Source organism: Artibeus jamaicensis, unplaced genomic scaffold, assembly GCF_021234435.1.
Source record: "Artibeus jamaicensis isolate MK-2021 breed Jamaican fruit bat unplaced genomic scaffold, CSHL_Jam_final contig_241, whole genome shotgun sequence".
Lineage (NCBI taxonomy): Eukaryota > Metazoa > Chordata > Mammalia > Chiroptera > Phyllostomidae > Artibeus > Artibeus jamaicensis.
The window spans coordinates 4313218-4333033 of NW_026521509.1; the positions used below are offsets into that span (position 1 = coordinate 4313218).

General features: G+C 38.7%; 1 protein-coding gene across 1 annotated transcript in view; it reads left to right on the forward strand.

The window, feature by feature from the left end:
• Nucleotides 1-19816, forward strand: part of CHM (CHM Rab escort protein) — a 152671-nt gene that overhangs the window by 88487 nt on the left and 44368 nt on the right. The gene's annotated exons all lie outside the window — the stretch shown is intronic.

The window sequence follows — 19816 nt, forward strand, 5'->3', positions numbered from 1 at the left end:
GATTTCGTACCCTGTGATGTCTGGTTTTTCCCTAAACCAAAATCACCTTTGAAAGGGAAGACATTTAAGACCTTTGATGAGATTGGGGAAAATACAGCAGGGTAGCTGATGGCAACTGGTAGATCTGTGTGAGGTCCCAAGGTGCCTCCTTTGAAGGGGACTGAATGTCATTGTCTCATGGACAGTGTTTTTTGTATCTTGTATCATTTTCAGTAAATGTCTATGTTTCATATATCATGGCTGGATACTTTCTGGACAGACCTAGCATATTGTGCAAGTATATTAGAAATAATACATGAAGTGTGTCTATTTTCAACCTAATTCAGAAAACAAAAAACCCAACGGCAGCCAGATTACAAAGATCTAAGGCTTTACTTTCTGGAAAGTGTACAGCTGTTAGATAGCTGGGTGTTATGTCTGTACTGTTGCCCAGTTTAAGTTTGGTTTTTTCCCACATCGATCCAATTAATGTGATTGCATACAACAGTAATAGAACTGTTTACTTCAGTTCATTTCTAGTTCTTCATCAGTTTACCTTCTACTTTGGCAGGGAATGCTCAAACATCAAGTCTTTTTAATAAAATTCCTTGTCATTTGAAGTTTCACGACATGAAAGTTAGAAGGTTTCCCATGGGTTACAAAAATATTGGTCTCGGAATTGGGTTCTGATTCTAACTCTCATGTTATTATTTTCATGAACTTTAACATGGCATTTCAATTTTCAGAGCCTCAATTGCTTTACCTGTATTATGGAAAGGGTAGTTAAATCTCACCGTACCACCTTATCTGTGCTACTGTGAGACTCAAATGTGATAATGTTAGGGAAAGTGCATTGAAATCTGCAACACCAAGGTAGTAGAGTATTATAATATAAATGTTCCATGAATTTGTAGTCTTTATATGTACAGTGAATGTTTTTGTAATTACTGAAACATTACATATATGTTAGAGACTTTGATTTATACATACCAGATCTGGTATTTGGCATTTAATTGTTTAATTGAATTACCTAATAGTTTATGTCTGTTCGTAAGTATATTGGCTGTAGAAAATTTAATCATTGCTCTGTCTCATGTGATTCCTAGCACCTAGCCTGCTATGTAATGGACATTTCACAATTTTTTCCTTACTTTTGAATTAGGTATATTTTATTCATGCATAGTTAAAGCTGCTGAGTTAGAACTTTGGCTGGCAGAGTAGGTGCTGAAAAAAATTAAATATTTAAATAGTTGTATTAGAAATTACTGTAGAAAGATTAAGTACTGCAGAACAGAAACTGGATTTTTCTTTTATGTACTAGGTCATCAGGAAATGAGCACTCTATGGGGGCTGAAATAATTAATGTAGCTTTTATCTTCCCCCTTCCCCAAGTTAGGCAGTAGGTTGTCACTTGCCAGATGTAATGAATAGAATAAAAGTATTACCCCCAAAAGCCTAATTTCATATAGTAAAACTTTACTGATTTTAGTCTTACCAATTTAAGATTCACAATAATTGGAATGTTTTCACTTTGTATTCCATTTTAAAACAATTTACTAAACAATCCCTGGCTGGTGTAGCTTAGTGCATTGAGCATGGGCCTGTGAAGCAAAGGGTCGCTGGTTAGATTCCCAGTCAGGGTACATGCCTGGGTTGCAGGCCAGGTCCCCCGTAGGGGACACATGAGAGGCAACCACACATTGATGTTTTCCTCTCTTTCTTCTTTCCTTCCCCTCTTTCCCCTCTCTTTAAAAGTAAATAAATAAAATAAATTTTAAAATAAAACAATTTACTAAACAAATGAATAGCATAAACAGGAAGATATATTTGGCTTAAGAAAGACAGCAGGAGGGGTAGATTTGAGAGTGGGAGGTGGAGGTGGGTGGGGTGGAGGAGGGTAGTGGGGGAAAATGGAGACAACTGTACTTGAACAACAATTAAAAAAAAAGAAACCAAGCTAGTTTGAACTATTTTTAAATGACTCTTCCAATCTTGAATTCATGTTTATTTGAAATTCATAAACCTGTAATTTATAATTTACCCTTAGACTAATATCGCTACATTAAATTATTTCATACAAATGCACATGTATTTATAAACAAGCATATCTTTTCGATTTTTTGCTTTCCCATCTAGAGTTTTTAAAAGAAAAGTGGAGCTCACAGTGTGGCTATTTTTCTTAAGGAAATCTTTTTTGGCTTTATTTGAATTTGAAAATTCTGACTTCTTGAATCTAGTCTTTAATCATGGCCCCACCTGCATAAAACCACATTCTTCAGGTGTATTTAAAACTAGAGAGAATTAACTCTAACATAACCTCTTTTGAATAATATACATCTATTGAACGAGCAATTAACTTTGATCCTAATTTTATGTTTTAACATATATTCTTAGAGGTGGCAGGGATGTTCAACCTTTCCATGTCTCTGGGCCACACTGGAAGAAGAAGTTTTCTTGGGCCACAAATTCAATACATGAACACTAATGAAAACTGATGAGCAAAAAAAAAAAGGTTTTAAGTAAATTGATGATTTTGTGTTGGGCCTCATTCAGAGCCATCCTGGGCCACATGGGGCCCTTGCGCCACAGCTTGGAGACCCCTGGAAGAGTAGGCCTTGAAGCCAGACTGCATGAGTTCCACTCCTGCCTCTGCCACTTACCTAAGGACCTGACCCTCAGCTCAGGCATGTGTTCTGACTGGAAATGGAACCAGTGACCCTGTGGTCCACAGGCTGCCACTCAACCCACACTGAGCCACACCAGCCAGGGCTGAGAGTCAGACTTCTGAATGGAGTGTTTTTACCTTGGATGTTTTTTTAAAATTGCCAGCCAACTGTCAGCCTGCAGTGGTCCTGTGACGCTGGCAGATGTGCCAAGATCAGAGCTGCCGTCATCTGAAATCTAGTATAGCACCTACTAGAAATCTATATAGCATCTACTATAACCCTCCCTGGAATTAGGTTCTTGCCTTTTTTTCTCCTTTGATTTTAGACCTGACTTTCCCCTGCAGTGGCAGTGTGTACTATGATGTACTTCTTTCACAAGCAAATACAGATGAAAACTAGCATTATATTTCTTCATACTCCTAAATTAGAAATTGAAACCACTGTGCATATGTCCCTTTTGAAACAGACATCTTTCTTAGCGAAAGATTAAGCCTTTGGAGGTGTCTTGCAAATATGTACTGTTGATCACAAGAGGACTCTAGTAGGAGTATTCATAGTGCTTGTTATCACCAATACAGTTGCTATATTTGTACTTTTTTGTAGTCATATGCATTTTGTCTGAATACACACACACTTATCACACACACACATTCTTATACTCTCCTAAGACATGATAGATGTGGATAACCTAAAACGAACACTTGTTACATGAAAAGTTAGGGGAGCATTGGTTATGGACTTGGTCTTTCAGTTTTATCATATGTTAACTTAGAATAGAAATTAAGAGTTCATTGAGTACTATATAGACTGCTTTATACTAACTTCTGTGTGTCTTAGATATACATTTTTAAAATGTTATTGTTTATGCCGTTACAGTTGTCCCGATTTTTTTCTCTCTTTCCCCACCTCCTTCCAGCCTCACCCACTCCCCTCTGGTTGGGAGGGGGTGCTGAAGAGTGTTGGGCAGAGAGACAGCAGACAAATAATTGAAGAGAGTGATCTGTACTATGAAGGAAAGATAGGGAGATACAGCAGGAAGCACGTGCTGGCAGGGGTAGGGACGGGCCCCTCAGATGCCATGGTGGTCAGGGAAGGCCACTCAGGATGTTGGCATTTGCATGCAGTGACACCAAAAGCTTATGAAGATTTGAGGGAAGGGCTTTCTAAAGAGCTGGGACCAGGTCAGGGGTCTGGATGGGGTCTTCAGGGATACAGCAAGGTCACCAGCACTGGGACACAATGAGCAGTTTAATCAGGAGCAGAGTCTGTGTAGCATGCCAATGAGGCTGTTAGTAAGCATACAAATAATCTCTCTCTGCTTCTTTGCGGGATCACTGTCCCCCAATGATTTCTTACGTTCAAACTTTCTAGCTTTTGAAGTATGATTTCCTGTTTGAGGATTGTTTTACTTCTGTGGGAAAATAATGCATCATGTTTCATTTTGCTTTGATGATAGGACCTTAGCTGAAGGTCTAGAGAACTTCAAAAAAATAATAAAACGAAGCATTAAATCCAGGACACAGAGTGTTCTGTGTGTAAAAATAGATTAAATGAGAACAATATATTAATGTGAGCCCTTGCCATTTTTCCTCTGATCTCCCTCCAAAGCTGTCAGGGCCTAGTGCCCAGTATTTATCTTAAGAGGCAGAGAAGGTCTCTTGCCACCTTTCGGAAAAATGCTGGTTAAGGTGATGACCCGCCGTTTATGTTTCAGACACAGAATCCCACACGTCTAACTTCAGAAATGAAAACATCACCTTACATTTTTTTACATTTATGAATTCGGAGAGTGTTTGCCAAGATCCTTTATGTTTCTAAATTTGGAAACGTTAAACACAGTCCAGTTTTTATTCTTATAATTTGAAAATTTGTACTAATGCATAGGTACAATATAGTTCTTCTGTTCTGAAAATATGAAGAGACCCTTCCTGGTTAGTTGGTTTCATCCTGGGAACATTGCATCCATGCAGTCTGTTTCTCTTGTACCAGCAGATCCAGCAACCCCTAAGTCTGTGTTCCTTCTTGTTATATTAGTTTTTAATTAAAGAAAACAACTAGTTGGAGCAGTTACTTTCTGTAAAATATAATGAAGATTTATTTTGGAAGTGACCTTCACTTTATTAGCTGAAGCAGTAATCAGCAGAATTAATATAATAATCAAATTATATACAAACACATAAATCATCATGAGTAGTGCTGTCAAAAGTTCAGCTATTAATGGGTCCTATTGTTTTGCAGCTGTATTAAAAAAATTACAACTGTTGATTTCTACCTTGATAGGCACTGAAATTGCTTTTTTAAAGGCTATGTAGGATAGGGGCTACTAGCCAAAAATGTTCACAACTATTAATTTCTCTGCAATACAATTTCATGTCACCAGGGCAAAGTTGAAATTGAGTACAGTGTTGGTATGCTCTCTCAGTAAAATCTGACTCATCGTTGGAAGCAGTATTCAATTAGAATTCTGTTGGCTTAAATGTCTGTTGTTTGGGATTAATGGCATCAAAGAGTTTGGTTATATTCCAGATATACACAATTATGTGAATAATGTATTGGGTGGATATTATGTTGCTTTTGTGAATTGTACTTGAGCTTGTTAAAAACAAATAATTGAAGTGGCAGTTTAATATTTGAAACGTATAGGAAAAATATATTTCATTAGAACAGTCTTCATATTTCTCAGGAATTATTTACAGGATTCCATGTTTTCCTTAACTTTAATTACATATGGGAAGTTCCTTGCTGCTGAGCTTGTGTTCATTTATATTTCTTGGTTTGGAAATGGTAGATCACCACCACTCATGTCTCTTCGTTGCCGATACTTAAAAACAAGCTCTGACCACAGTTTTGTATAGTCAGGCATTGCATTCTCTCGGGGCCTGTTCAAATAAAGTGACTTTAGTTTTGGAAGAAAATCTGGGACTTTTTGCAGTTAGAAAACAAGTTGTCTCTTTTTAAATTAATGTGCAGTATAATGATCATATATTGTGTCTTTGAGAGTGACATTTTCTCTTTTGTCCTCTAATTTTTATAAACACATGTTCACAAGTGAAGAAAATTGTCATTATTGTGTTATTAGGCAGCTCTAGATACTCACTTCCCATAATTGTTGCTTGTTTTTCAAATTTTTATTTTCATTTTGCTACCTTTTTAGCTGTCTCAAATGTAAGTATAGAGAATATCTCTGTACTAAATAGTATATGACTAAAGTATAAAATGTGTTATCATTCTAAGTAAGAGGAATTCAGAATAAGATTTAAGCTTTGATTTATCACTCACTGGCTCTCATCTCATAGATAGATTTTTTTTTTAAATCTAAAGGCAGAGGCTGAGATAAATCTAAAATCAGAGGCTTTTCCAAGATAACTATGATAACTTTTTACAGTCAATTTGAAATGGAGGCATCCTCCTTGTTTTCAGAAAAATAAATTGTGGCCACCTCAAAGCATCAAATACTTTTCCTTTTTTTTAAATTAATTTTTTTTAGTTATTTTTCAAGTACAGTTTTTTGTCTATTTTTCCCATCCCAGCCTCCCCCGCCCCTTGCTCCCCACCTCCCTCCCTTTTCCACCCCCCTTAGTTCTCATCCCTGTGTCCTTCCTATTTGTTCCTCCAAATCCCTCCCCTTTTTCCCCTTAACTTCCCTTCCTTCTCCCCTCTGGTCACTGTCCCCTTGTTCTCTATTTCAGTGTCTTTGGGTTTTTTTTTTCTGCTTGCTTGTTTGTTTTGTTGTTTAGCTTCCTGTTAAAGGTGAGATCATATGGTATTTGTCTTTCAGCACCTGGCCTATTTCACTCAGCATAATGCTTTCCAGTTCCATCCATGTTTTTGCAAAAGGTAGTAGCTCCTTCTTTCTCTCTGCAGCATAGAATTCCATTGTGTATATGTACCACAATTTTTTGATCCATTCATTGCTTCCAACTCTTGCCTATTGTAAATTGTGCTGCTGTGAACATTGTGGTGCATAGGTTCTTTGATATTGATGTTTTAGGATTCTTAGGATATAATCCCAGCAGTGGAATTGCTGGGTCAAAAGGCAGGTCGATTTTTATTTTTCTGAGAAAATTCCATACTGTTTTCTATAATGGTTGTACCAGTCTGCACTCCCACCAACAGTGGACTAAGGACCCCTTTTCCCCACAACCTCTCCAACATTTGTTGTTTGTTGCTTTGTTTATGATAGCCATCCTGACTGGTGTAAAGTGGTATCTCATTGTGGTTTTAATTTGCATCAAATACTTTTCCTTTGTCCATATTTTCTATAGCTGATAACGATGAATGGATGCTCTCAGAATTCTACCAGTTCCATTCACATTTGCATTTTGCTCTCTTTGACTGATTTCTTTTTCGTTAAAAAGATTCATATTTTAAATTTTAATGCAAAACATCCTGAATAGTAGATGTTTATCATAAAACATGCATGACAAGATAAATAAAAATATCAGAAGAAAACTTAGGGACCAGCTGACACATAGAGATTGCAATGACCGCTCTGCAGGGGACAGGGAGGTCACAGAAAGTAAGCTGTAGAGACCATGGTGGACTGTTGAGCACAGGATGCACCTAAAGGAAGCAGCTGCTATACAACCATTGGTCTCGATTTGCAGGCTCAAATCTGTTGCCAGATTTCTCTTTTCAAAGAAACCAGAAATCTAGGATGTTAACACCATGGTAGCTTTTCTTTAAAAAAATAAATCAGGCCCTGGCTGGTGTAGCTCAGTGGATTGAGCGCAGGTCTGCGAACCAGAGGATCGCAGTTCAATTCCCGGTCAGGGTACATGCCTGGGTTGCAAGCGAGTTCCCTGCAGGCCAGTTCCCAGCAGGGGACGCACTAGAGGCAACCATACATTGATGTTTCTCTCCCCCTCTCCTTCCCCTCTAAAGATAAATAAATAAATAAAATAAATAAATAAATAAATCAAAATAAAAACCCTTTGTGAGATCATAAATCTTATCTCCTCCAGTGGTGTTTTTCTTCTCACAGATAAACAGCCTAGAAATTCTGAGGATAACCTTTGCTTCTGTTCCAATTACTATGTTATCCTCAGTTTTTTGGAGTGGCTTCCTTCAGGCCACTCTTCTGCCATGGTCCAGGACTTGCCACTTACTTGGATTCCTGCTAATGACCCCTGTGGCTTCCCCCTGCACCCAATGTCATGTACTTTCATTGCACTGACATATCCCTTCCAGTGGAATTGTGTTGTCTGTCACGTCAGATCCAGATGCTCTGCCTACCCTTTGACCGCATTCCATAATCATTTTGTCCTTCAACACCTTCCTGTTATTCCCAGTTTGAATATCTGTTCCAGTGTCTGTGCACATTCTTTTTTTTTCTGCATTCTCTCTCATTTTCCCACCTTTTAGAATCTGCCCCCACCCCCAACATTCTACTCTGTTCCTTTTCAAGGTTTGACTCAGGCCCAGCCATCAGATCTTCTCCTCACTACTTCCGGTTGCTAGAAGCTGTGTGCTCTTAGGCAATTAGTTTAACCTCTCTGATTTTCTGTAACGGAATCAGTCTAGCTGTTTTAAAGGTTACCTCCAGTTTTGACATTCTGTAACTCCTTTTCCTCCAGCACATGTTGACCTCTCTCCTTTGAATTCCCTTGCAATAATACTTCTCATCTGTACTACATAATATAGTTTTTAATTTCTCTCTAGTTTTTACACTTAAGAATATCATTTGTCTTGTATGCGTAACAGAGAGCTAAGTCCATGACTTACATCGCTTAGCATCTGCTGTGAAACTAGTAGCGACTTGATTGCTTTGAGCAATTTCAAATCTTACTCACAGGCCTAGATGAACCATGGCTGACAGCCGTAACTTCAGTCCCAAAATAGTACCATTAACCTTTAAACCGAGAAGGCTCACAGCCCTGTCCTAGGATTTGTCTAATTGTAACACATGTGACTATGCTTCATCTCATCTTACTATATGAATAGATACATGCCCAAAAAGGTAAAAAATGCAAAAGTATCTGGGATGAACCATGTCAGTTTAAAATGGGACAGTGAGTCCTGAGTTGGCACTTAGTTTGGGAGAGGCAGTTAAAGAAAATCACTTGATTTGGTGTACGGAGGAGGTGTAGATGGTGCATAGTTTCAAGAAGGAGTCCGGGAACCACACAGGCTAACTATTTGACCTAACAGTCAATTTTGTAATAAATAGCTGAAGGCTAAAATTATTGAACATATAACCCACAGGAGGAAAGAACATAATTTTTGTGAGGTAATTATACCTCAGCCATCTAACAGAGTTCTTTGAGAGGGATAAATCAGGTGTGAACAAGTGGGAGCCAGTGAACATTTAGAGTTTCAAAAAGCCTTTGATAAGATTTCATACCAAAGGTTGCTTTAAAAAATGTCCTCTCTCCATGGGGTTGGGGATAATGTTTAGAGATCTAGTTTAAACATGGGCAAGAAGGAACGGGCGTTTGAAATGAACTCTTAGTTGCATGGGGAGACTTACAGTAGGCTGTCCCAGAAATCAGTGTTCGGTGTTTTTGTTTCTTTTTTTAAAATATTTTATTTATTTATCTTTAGAGGGGAAGAGAAGGAGAGAAATATCAATGTATGGTTGCCTCTCATGAGTCCCCTGCTGGGAACTGGCCTGCAACCCAGGCATGTGCCCTGACTGGGAATCGAACGGTGATCTTTTGGTTCTCAGGCCCACACTCCACTAAGCTATACCAGCCAGGGCTCTTGTTTCTTTATTTTAACATTTTAATATAAATGATTGGAGATTCAGCATAGTAATTTTCCCAGCTCTTTCCCAATGTATATAGTTGACACCGAGAGCTTGTAGGTAATAATAAAACCTAACCGGAAAGATTATTAACTGAAGGACTGTTTCACGAGGTGATGCAAGAAGGCAAGAAAATGGCATCAGTGACCCTTTCCCAGAAGGTGACTCTCAACGTATTTTTCAACCCATGAAAGGCATCTAGGTATCTCGAGGATCTCTGGAAACATTAGCTTTGGGTATTCTCGTATCTGCATTCAAAAAGACCCACATAATACTGGATGTAGTCACGAAGGTTATTACAAATAGAATAGAGGTTATTATTGCTCTTGTTCAAGACAGATGCCTATTTTCTAAGTTTTGGAGGCTAGGCAGCAGAATGGATCCAGGACTTAAGTAAGGATTGTTGAAGTAAGAAATGAATCTCTATCAGGTTCAAAGGAGAGAAAGAGGCTGAGAAGGAGATTGCTCCGAGGAAATCTGGAGAGAGCCTAAGGAGGTTTACCATTGTGTGCAGCATCCTGAAAGTTTGAACCAAGGGCTTCCTGTTGAATTGAAAAGATGTATTCTTAAATGTATTTGCTTGAGTGGATATGTGGCATAAGAAGCATGAGGCTATTAGTCTCAATGTTCAGACTGAAAACTTCAGTTTTATTACGAGCTTAGTTTTTAATCACACAGAGAACATTTTGGTGGTTGCCAGATGGGATGGGGTGGGCATGGGTGGAAAAGGGTCAGGGATTAGGATGTACAAATTGTCAGTTATAAAAGCAGTCAGGACAGCATCAGGAATATACTTGATAATATTCTAATAACTACAGTGTCACATGGGTCCTAGACTTCTCTGGGGTGATCGCTTTGTAAATGATATAAATGTGTTATCATTGTGTTACACACCTGAAACTAACAAAATAATATATGTCAACTGTAATTGGAAAGATTTTTAAAAATTTAAACCTTCAAAAAAAGAGCTTAGTGTAAGTTGTATGTTTAAACAGTGGTCAGTAAACACCAAATCTTTTCCATAGAAAGTTCTATTGATGTCATTCTGATTGGCTATATATAAGAATCATGGAGTTGGTGTGGTAGTTTGGCCCTTATAGAAATTGGGGAGCCTCTGTACACATGAACAATAGACACAGATCCCAGGTTGTTACCCAATCATATAAGTTGGCTCCCAATACTTTTAGAAGGCTTTATTTTTAAAGATTGAGTGATTGCTTGTGTTCTATAATTGATGCTAATTTATTCAGGGGCCCTGGCACTGTTATTAATACAGATCTGTTTCTGTCATCCAATACATAGTTTTATTGTGATTTTTTTTCCTACAGAAGGTTAAATTTAAGGACAGCTGGAAAAGCTGAAAAAAAAATGGATATATCATCCACAGAATGTCACCAGGAACAGAGGAAGCTAGATATATGGCTAAGATCTATAAAATAGACACAGTTTCTAGGAGTGAGTTTTCTGAAGGCTGTGTATTGTTTTTTGACAGCTTTTTCTAAGGGAAGCATGATGATTATTTGACAATAGCACCTAAAGGGCAATCCATCTGCCTACAACCTTTTCAATGAGTGTGAAATTTGCATCAAAGGCCCTGTTGGACTCAGATACTTGAACCATATAGTTTCTTGAATTTTCCATAATGCTGTGCCCTTTGCTCTAGAGCTTAGTACCCAGAGTATTTGTTAGTCATCTTGATGAATGGCCAGGAGACAGTGGTTGTTGAGCTTGTTAACAATTAGCTGTCTGTAATAATTTTTTATACCCCAGGAGGAGGGAGAAGGTTTCTGTGGAATCTCTTCCAAGCGGCGTCCTTCCAGGAAGACTGTATACCAGGCTTCTGCAGTTATGCTGGATTGTTGTGCATTTCAGAGCAGAGGCTGTTCCTATGAATGTGTGAATTACATTGAACTTGTCTTCAGGAAGACATCTTTTTGCTACATCCAGTTCATTAGCAACTCTTGTCAGCTTTATGTCTCAAATATGTCCCCAGTCTCTACACTTCGTCTCCATTGCCACTACCCATCGTCTCTCACTCGGTCTACTGCAGATATGATGGGTCTCCTCTTTTCCTCTCTTGTCCCCTTGACAATTCTCCACAGAATAGCTAGGTTCATCTTTATACAAATCTGTCACTGCCCTACTTAAAGCCTTCTGATGGCTTCCCATTGTACTTAGAATAAAATTGAAAGTCATCAGTCTGCATTGTAAACACCTGCATGGGTCTCCGTCTGTTCTTTACTGCTAACTCTTCACTATGTTCCAACCCACTGGCTGGCTCACTCTTTCTCCAAATATGGAGCTAGTTTGCACTTCCAGGGTTTCAAATTTGCTTTTTTTTCTGTGTATAGTAGTTTTACTCCAGATCTTCACATGGTTGCTTTCTTCTGGTCACTCAGGTCTCATCTCAAATGTCAGTTTCTCAAGTTGATTACCCTGTGCTTCCCTCACATTAGCCTGTTTTATTGTTTCAGAACACATATCACTACCAATCATTTTCTTTTTTATTTATTTTCTCATGCCCTATATAAGTTATACGTCAGCAAGGACGTTTGTCTTGTTTACTTGTGTGTCCCTGGTGCCCAGAACTATATCTGATGCATAGTAGGACTAGTTTCATGAATATTTGGGCAAAAGAAGTTAACATCAGCACTTGTCCTTATCGACATCAACAGCTCAATTAAGGAAATGTGACTGACTTGACCAGTTGTCAGAGTTGATTAAATGATGTTAGAAGCTACTAGGCCTTGCACACCTGGAGGGAGATTCTCACAGTCACAAGAATGTGGCCTACATACCCCACATAGTGGGTACAGTCTGTGATCATTGCCCCCTTTGCTATAGAAGGTGATAGCAAACGAGAGGTATAATTTATTGAATATTTTTGATGTACCGGGCACAAGATGAGCACTTCATGTGCATTAATTCATAACATGCATGCAATGGCTCTCAGAGATAGGTATCATTATCATGCCCATTTTGCAGTCTTGAGGACTGACACATAGTCTCACAGATATTAAGTTGGGGGACTCAGGATAGGCATCAGTACAGTGTCTGAAACCGGAACTACACCATCCACATTGATTCATGAACACCTCCAAGAGCTGATCTCTGTGTGATCCTCTGTTTTGTGACTTAACTTCTACACGTGACTTCAGTGGCCTTTAGTTTTAGTGATCACTGCTTGCCCTACAGGTCGCCTTGGGTTCTGTCACCACAACCAATAGCAAGTAGGGCTTCCAGTTGAGCCCTACTGGATTATTGTGAATCAGGCCATGTGGTAATGGAACACTCATTTGAGGGGTTTTTGATGATCTTGATGATTAGTCTAAAACTTGGTAAGTAATGAATCCCATGAATTTATAGCAAGTCCTGGCTTGGAATTGTTATGAATGTAACTGTTGCATTGGTCTGTGAGAGTCATTACCTATTTAGCTCCTGCTCTTAAGAAAGCACTTGCCTTGGGGCTAGTAGGGAGTCTATGCTGAGTTGGATGACAATATTTTGAGCCGTAGAGGGGATCTTGGCTTGGGGGGCAGTGGACATAGTGCTCTGCTCATATGCCATCCAATTCTGCATTCCCAGGAGACAGACCAAGTACAGCAAAAATGCTTCATTCACTTCTCAGACCCACCACACCTTCACTCCCCTTCTGCCTTTTCCCAGCTAAGAACAAGATATCACACACCCAGAAAAGAAAGCAAAAAGGGATGTTAGTTTAGGTAAACATTGCTAAGTAAAAAAAAAATAAGCCATTAAACGTGATGTAGTGGTATAAATATCAATGTAAGGATGTAACCCACAAAATGCTATGTGTTATACAATATATATTAAAACTGGTGTGTTTGTGTATGTGTGTATATGCACATGTGTGTGTATCAATAGCAGCAAGACTTTGGGGTACCTGTGTGATTGTGTGTTTATTTAAGTATTACAGAAACACACATACATAACCTCCACACATACATTTTTTACACCAGTAGGCCCTGGGTAAACAGAATAGAAAACTCAGTGTGTTGTTTTAAATATAGCACTCTGATAAAAACACATGCAGGAATCCAGTTACCAACTATGGAACACACTCACACTCTATACAGACAGATGTGATCTCTGAAGCTTTATTGTCTCTCCCAAGACTCCAATGTCCGCGATGACTGTTGTAGACGCTTGTGCTTTCTCAGTGCAACTGAAGCTGGGCTGTCACCAAAGCATGGGGATGGCGATCAATGGTCACTCAGAATTCTCTTGTAATGCCTCTTTCTGGTTTAGTTTTGCTTCAGTGGCATTCGATAAAGTGTTTTCATTTATTATGGTGGTGACTCTTTTTTGGTGGTACAACCTACTATATGTAGTATGCTTGTAGATGTTTTTATTAAGTCCCATACAATATATACCTCTTTGCCTGTAGGCCTCCAAGTACTCTGTAGAAGGTAGGTGAACCGGGCAGCTTCGCTAGGTGTTGCAGGTGCCAGGATGGCTGATACGAACCTCACCAAGGCTGGGATGTGACTGTCTTATCTGTGGTGTCACCATCTTTGTTACTTCAGTCGTCCATTAGCAAACGCCTCTGTTGAAAGAAAATGTTCCTTGTGGAACTTTAGTACCTGCAAAATGCCATAGTAAGGCTTTCATTTGCCTTCTACTGACAGCATTTTCCCTATTTAAAAATCTCTAGCTTATCAATATACTTGGTAAATCACTTTTGAGAATGTGGACTGCAAAGTATTTATAATTTGATAGGTACTTTGAAGATGAGTATTTCCATGGTTATTCTTACTCTGAGTTTATGTTATATATAAAATGAAGTTATACATAATCCAGTTGACATATAAAGATAGACGATAAACATATGCTTTATGGAAGACAAATATGGACAAATTGAGGAATTATTTTACTGTTTGTACCAATTTTTGCAACTTGTCAGGAATTAGAACATTGTAACAGTAATTCTGACCAGTGGTGCTCTGAGAGTGAGGCAGTTTGTGTGATGTTTAGCACAGAAGACCCTGGGACTAGGCTGCCTACGTTTTTATTCAGCAGTACCATTTGCAAAATGACCTTGGGCAAGTCAGCTGACCTTTCTTTGTCTCATTTTCCAAAACGTGAAACTCTGCCTCATAGACTGGTAGGGTGCACTGTGTAAAGCAGCCAGCACATAGTAAGCCCTTAGTGCTCGGCTTGCTGATTCTTCGTACTGTTGTGTTTATTGTCTGTGTGCCCAAAAGACCAGTGTGCACCCAGGTTATCTCCTTGCTTCTCATAGAATTCCCTACTTCTCAGGTAAATGACGGCTTTTTGAGTTTTGCGTGCAGCTCTCAAGAACTGTTGCTATTGTGCTTTGTACACATTTAAAAAAGGGTTTCCTCAGTGGTTCATTGCTACCAGGTAGCCCTCCCCCAGCCAATTAAAAAAAAGACTTAAGTGTAAGAATGACTGGTAAGAATAGGACATGGAGGAGTCTTCATTAACCCCATCAGTTTGCCTGGCACTTTTTACAAACCACTGGTTCTTGTCACTTAGGCTTAAGGTACTTGAGAATATAAAGGTGAGGGAGAACAAGCGCCACCATTGAGAACAACACATATGTCCCCCTAACAGGCTAGACTGGTGTGGGGGGAAAAGCCACTGAAAAACAAACATGCACATGCTTTTGCAAGAGCAGAAATTTAGAGTAAATACTGAGTGATTTTTCCAGATCACAAAATACTTCTTATGTTCTCATTTAAAATTAACACGTTAGATTATCATGACAGTGTACCATTGGACTTCTTTTTTTAAATGATGTTTGTTTATTGCTATCTGAATACAATTGTCTCCATTTTCCCACCACCACTTTCCCCTCCCACCCTCCATCCTTCCATCCTTTGGCTTTGCCCATGGGCTCATTTGGGACCCTTCTCCCTTTTCTCCTGTTACCCCTCTCCCCTTCTCCCCACTGGTCACTTTCAATTTGTTCTCTATTTCCATGTCTTTGGTTATATTTTGCTGGCTTGTTTGATCTGTTGATTAGGTTTCACTTGTAGGTGAGATCATATGGTATTTGTCTTTCACTGCCTGACTTACTTTACTTAGCATAATGCCCTGGCTGGTGTGGCTCAGTGGATTGAGCACCAGACTGTGAACCAAAGGGTTGCTGGTTCCATTCCCAGTCAGGGCACATGCTGTTGGACTTCTTGTACAATACACACTGTCATGCACACAAACCAGTTCTTATCATTCTTTACATTCGTGTTTCTTCTATTTGGTGTATGTCCACTGTTAATAAATCATGTTGTTGAAAACAAGGTAATTTTGATGGCTTACTAAAAGAAATAGTTTTAAATGCCTCTATTGCATTTTGTATTTAAGTGTCTTTGGCAGATAGCCCATTTACCCTAAAAACTTTATAGAAAGAAATATTTGAAACAAGAGGATATTTGATAAAGTAGCAATATGTTTCATAAACAGTAATATTTAATGAAAGGTCTTGTAGAAAATTACATATAATTTTGTTAAGTGCATTTCTCATGGTTTTGATAAAATCATAATTGTGTATGATATAGCACTTTATGAGTTATTAACCTTATATAACTTATAATTGATTCCGAACTCAATCCCTTTGCTTTTCTTGGACTCTGGGAAGATATTTAAAAATTCTTTTCTGTGTGTGTGTGTGTGTGTGTGTGTGTGTGTAAGTAAGTAAGTAAACATGGAGCAGTCTGCCTGAAATGACAAGCGTGAGTAGGTTAGCTGGTAACAGCTTATCTGTAGCTGCTTGTGAGGAGGTTGTAAACACTGGCATTCCTACTCATGTGGTAGAACAGCTTTCCCTCGGCAGATGAAAATGGTCCACATTTTTAAATTGCTTGTCTATTTGGGGGCCTTAACCTTATTCAGCCTATTTATTTGTAGTGGGCCAGCAATATTTCATGTGCAGATGATCTCTCTCAGTATCAGTAGGAAATGCACGGTGGAGGATGGGCTGATGATCCATATTTCTTGACCACAGATCAGCAGAATACAGCTTGGAAGAGGTAGCTGAACAGGCCAAGAGAAAGATGACTTCTTCTGACCCTCTATAGTCTCTGTTGAGTACAGAGTCTCAAATAATACCAGGTGTACCGGCATAGTTAATACGTATTGTTCAGTAATTTGCTATGTGACTAGTGAACAAGATTAGCAGAAAGGGAAATCCAGGGTAAAATGTGCAGTTTTCAAGCACGTAGAATTTTGCCTGCATGCTCTGTTGTGCTATTTCTTTTATTATTGTAATTTTCTAGATGGAGAACAACCTTGATTTCCTGTTGTTGTGTACCAGAAGAAATGATTACCCAATCTCATGTCCACTAAAATTATTCAAGTTAGAAAGACATTAGCCGTACTTCGAGAATGTCAATTATCTCTACCATAAATTTATATTTTTGTTACAATTAAGAAACATGTTAAGGATTCATCAGAAAGTACAAAGAATAACATAAAGACCACCCTGTAGCCAGTCACCATTTTGTCAAATCTTAACATGTTGCCGTATTTGCTTTCAAAATGTTTTCAAAAGAAACTGAGTAATGCAAACCTGCAGTGCACTTTTACTACATACACATGCATACATACATAATGCATAGTATTTTGTATATAAGTTTTGAAACTTTTTAAATTTTTATTTCTTTTATTGTTGTTCAAGTACAGTTGTCTCCATTTTCCCCTCACCAAGCTCCCCTGTCTCACCCACCTCCACCTTCTACCTTCAAGCCTACCCCTTTGGCTTTGTCCATGGGTCCTTTATACATGTTCTTTTGTGGCCCATCCCTTATTTTCCCCCAGTATCCCTCTTCTCCCTCCCCTCTGGTAACTGCTGGTTTGTTCTTTATTTCACTGTTTCTGGTTGTATTTTGCTTGCTTGTTTGTTTTGTTGATTAGGTTCCACTTATAGGTGAGATCATATGGTATTTCTTTTTTACCACCTAGCTTATGAAACTTTATAAATTATATTACTCCAGACCAGGGACTTTTTATAAGTTATATTACACTGGACACTGGTGTGCTGCAAGAATTTTTAAATTATCCATAGCTGACTATTTAGTCAGGGTCACTGACCTCTTTTCCCTTAGATTGTCAAATAGAAAAAATGACAACAGCCAACATAACAATAGCTGTCTGGTGTGAACAAATCAAAATTATACCTGTTTTTTTGGTCAGATCGGCCAAAATATAATATGTGTTTTGGTGTGCCACAAAATTTTTGTGATTAGTATATATGTGCCATGATAGGAAAAAGGTTGAAAATCGCTGCTTTGGACCTGTTATTCCCCAACTTGTTATTATCATTCAATTTTTATGGTTTTGCCATTTATCTATGTTGCTAGATGGGGCTTTAAATTATTCATTGAAATTGCTCACAGTATTTCATCATAGAATGTGAGAGGTTAAATCAACTGTACAGTTAGGGGGTACAGTTGCCACAAAACTGCCCACACTTCTGACACCAACTGCAAGCTTAGGGGGTTTCCCAAGTGCTGTCAGTTTCAATGGTTCACTAGAAGGATTCCCAGGCCTCATTAAAAGCTCTTACAGTTGCAGTTACACTTTATTACGGCACTGGAGATTGGCTGAAATCAGTCATGGGAAGAAGTACATTGGTTGGAGTGTGGGAGGGTTCTAGAAGTGGAGCTTCCAGCTGTTCTCTCTCTGAGGAATGAGGACAGTGTCACCCTTCTGGCCAAGTGTGGCCCAGTATGTACAAAGCATGGCCACAGGGAAGTTCATGAACTTCAGTGTCTAGAGTTCTGAGCAGAGCTCCATCACTCAGGCATGACCAATGGCCCAAGGGGCTGGCTGATCTCAGCTTCACTAGATACATGTTGACTGACAGCACGTGACCCACAGCCTGCAGCCTCAGTCATGTGTTGGCTTGTTTGGCATGGCTAGTACCCACCCTAAGACTGTCTGATAAGGTCACCTTGTTAGACTGTCTGGTAACCCAAGGCACTCATTTCAGGATTGGCAGTTCAAGGACTTAGAGAGCACCTCCCCGAATCTGAGGAGAAAGGTCATACCATTTTAGGGCCAGCTAAAATTCTTTCTTACACATATGAATATAGCCCATTTTATTTTGTCCATTCTTCCCTTGATGGACATTTGGGTCACATGTGATATATTGGGTCACCTGTGATGTGTGTGTATGCATGTGTGTGTGTGTGTGTGTTTGTATATATGTATATATATATAAATTTAATAAATGCTCATGTAATTCTTACGGTGTGCCAGGTACTGTTTAGCTTCTTTTTTAATGATAACTCATTTAATCCCCAGAAGAATCCTTTATGAGGTAAATTCTATTATTCTTATCCTACCCATAAAAAAATAGGATACAGAGATGCTAAGTACCTTGTTCAACATCACACAGCCAGTAGATGGAATAGCTCCAATATGAGCTCAGGTAGTCGGAATCTTTCCTCATAAGCTCTATGCTAGGCTGTCTAAAAACAATGAGGCAACAAATATTTTTCTACCATCTTCTTGTCTATACATACAGTAGGTTCTGTAATATCACTGACAGTAGAATTGGTGCACTGCACATGTGTGCATCTTCAACTTCATTTGATACTTCCAGATTGTTATTCAAACTGATATAAGATATTTGCAGGTATCTTTCCTGCTCTGCGGCTTTTCTTTTCACCCCTTTTGTTTCCTAGATGTTCACAATTTTAAACTGCTTAATTTGCTCTATTTTTTAATGATTTTAATTTCTGCATCTTCTTTATGAAACATTTCTTTCCCCAAACCCCTAAATATATCCTCCTTTATTTTCTTTTAGAAGTTGTACCTTTTGTATTTGTACCTTTCATCTACCTGGAATTGATTCTGAATATGGTGTAAAGCAGGGATATAATTATTTTTTCTATATTGTCTGAAAACCATTTTTTAGGGGTCCATTTTTTCCCCCACTGGCTCTAGGGAAAAATCTGGTCTTGCCTTTTCCAGTTTCTAAAGGCCACTTTTCATGGTATATTACTGCACACAGTTTCTTGGGTCATGTAGTAATGTAATTTCAAACCCTCAGTCTGTGTGAGGGCAAACTACTGATTATACATACAGAGGTATAATCTTCTTCCACCCAGGGCTTTAAACAGTTTTTTTTTTAATTTTCTCCCTCTTGTAGTAAGTGAATTTTTTCTCTACATCACCTTTTCACTGTGTTGTAGTCCTTTAAGGATTGAGATATGATGAGAGTATTTGCAATTTCTTTCCTATTCCCTGCTTTGTTTAGAACCTAAGGCCTCCCCTTGCCCTGGGTAGGCATTAAAACCCAAGCCCTTAGATTCATGAGACAGGCTAATCCCTTAGAGCTTCCGCAGCTTGTGTCCTGTGGTTGCTGCTCTAGTTTCAGTTCTGTTTAGTTTTTCCTCACTTTTATGATATGCACAATCACTAGGGGCCCCTTCCTTGT